The sequence below is a fragment of the Triticum dicoccoides genome, chromosome 1B (assembly GCF_002162155.2).
Source record: "Triticum dicoccoides isolate Atlit2015 ecotype Zavitan chromosome 1B, WEW_v2.0, whole genome shotgun sequence".
NCBI lineage: Eukaryota > Viridiplantae > Streptophyta > Magnoliopsida > Poales > Poaceae > Triticum > Triticum dicoccoides.
In genome coordinates this window covers 566,147,639-566,149,828 of record NC_041381.1, presented here as the reverse complement: position 1 = coordinate 566,149,828, position 2,190 = coordinate 566,147,639, and the positions used below count along the sequence as shown (strand labels likewise).

At 61.5% G+C, this 2,190-nt stretch overlaps 1 pseudogene; it reads left to right on the top strand.

Moving 5' to 3' along the window:
- Positions 1 to 808: 808 nt before the first annotated feature.
- On the top strand, positions 809 to 1,937 carry LOC119350621 (annotated as a pseudogene).
- Positions 1,938 to 2,190: the final 253 nt, after the last annotated feature.

Below are 2,190 nucleotides of genomic sequence, written 5' to 3'. Positions count from 1 at the left end.
CTAAGCCTAACTCTACAGAGTCGTGACCAGCACAGACATGCTAGGCCTGCATTGTCGTTTACATACACTGTCACTGTTCGTTAAGACGCGAGATCTCCGGTGTGCGTATCTCTGTACCATTGCGTTGTCTGTAATTATACCGAAAAAGATCCCGTATGCTTAGCCTGAATCTTGCACCAATAACCCATTTGGAACAATCCAAAACCGTCTGAAGAGATCTTCGGCATGGACTATTCTCCGCCCGGCGTCCGGGGCACAAAGCCCTGCGCTTTTTAATCGCCGGAAAGAAAAAGAAAAGAGAGCTCGGGCGCTTTGACGCGTTTTCAGGGAACGCATCAAATTGGCTGGCACCGTCTGCTCCCTGGATTTTTCTTTTCAGGCCAGTCAGAACAAGTCGTCGGCCGATCTGCCGCCGCTGCCGACGTCGGCCACTTTCTTTTCACCCCTGCTGCAGCACGGAGGCCGCCGTGCGCAGCGCGCACCGGAGTTATGACGTACTACGCGGCCAAGATATGCTGTACCCGAGTTTCCCTGGAAACGAGAAGGGTAGAATCGCGTGGTACTCCGCACCCGACGGGAACGGGAGCGAAAGACCCAACGAACGACAATGCGGTGCGGTGCGGCAGGGTGGGGTGGGCCTGTCGAGAGTAAATTGCATAGAAGTACCATAATTGAGGTATTGGAAGTAGATTAGTACCAAGTTTGGTAATTTTTACGTGTCGGTACCAAGTCTGGGGCTAGACGTTACAAAAAGGTCTAAATCACGTATAAACGCGTATTGACGGTGTATCTGACCGGCGGGGCCCGCATGTCAGCTGCCGATGTGGCATTCTTTTTGCAGAAACCCCCCACACAGCGGCGCCCGGTCTGGATCGAGGGGAGAATCCATCGAGCCCGAGCTCCCACTCGCATCACCACGACCGCCGGAGCTGCCCCTGCTCGCACCGCCGCGGCCTCTGCTCGTGGCCTCCACCGTCTCCTTCGGGGCCTCTGCACAACGGAAGCGCCTCCCTCCCCCCTCTCCCCGTCCGAGCTCAACGCCATCTCCGCGCTCATCCCGCGGCTCATCTCCGAGGGCCAGGTCCCCGCCGCCGGCCGCCTCCTCTCCGCGGCGCTCCTCCTGCCCGGCTCCCCGGAGCGCCTCCCGTTCCCTCCGCTCGCGGAGCACCTCGCCTCCCTCCCCACGCCCACCCTGGCCTTCGCCCTGCTCACCGCGCTCCGCCACCACCCCGTCCGCCCCTCGCCGCTCCCGCTCGCCACCCCGCTCCTCGGCCACCTCCTCGCGATGCGCCGCGCCCACGAGGCCGCCTCCGTGCTTCGCTGGCTCTGCCGCCCCGACTCCCCACGCCGGCCCGACGACGCCACCTACGGCATCGCCGTCGCCCGGTTCTGCAGGCTCGGGGACCCCAGGAGCGCGCTCGTCGCCCTCGGCAAGATGGCCTCCGACGGGTCCTGCCCTCGCTGGAGCTGCAGGAGGCGGTGCGACGCTACAGGACGCGAGGATCGAGGAGGCGTGGGCGCTGGAGGAGGCTATGCGGGCGCCGGAGTCCAAGAAGACGAGAACCAAGGCGGCGCGTCAAGAGAGAGAGCTTCGGGTGAGAGAGAGAGAAGAAAAAATGGAAGGAGGAAGAGAAGGAGAGAGGCAGGGTGTGAGGACGGCCTGGTCCTGGTCGCCGGTGGTGGTGCTCCGGTGGCCGGCCGGCAGCGCGGCGAGGAGGAGCCCAGGGCGGGGCGGGGGCTACGGGAGGCGAATGAGCTCGGGCTCGAGGGGCTCCTCCCCTCGATCCAGATCAGGCCCCGCCGCTGTGAGGACGAAGGAGGTGCAAGGGGTTTCTGCAAAAAGAATGCCACATCGGCAGCTGACATGCAGGCCCCGCCGGTCAGATACACCGTCAATACACGTTTATACGCGATTTAGACCTTTTTGTAACGTCTAGCCCCAGATTTGATACTGACACGTAAAAATTACCAAACTTGGTACCAATCTGTTTCCAGTGCCCCAATTGTGATACTTATGTGTAATTTACTCGCCTGTCGCCTATGGCCTATCCATGGCACGCGAGAGGGGACCGCGTCGTGTACTTGTGTCGTGCATAACGAGTCAAACGATCGGTCGTTCGCATCGCATCACATCGCGTTGCCGAACCCAAACCTACCCGCGAGCGCGCCCCAGCCAAGTTGTTGCTGCTG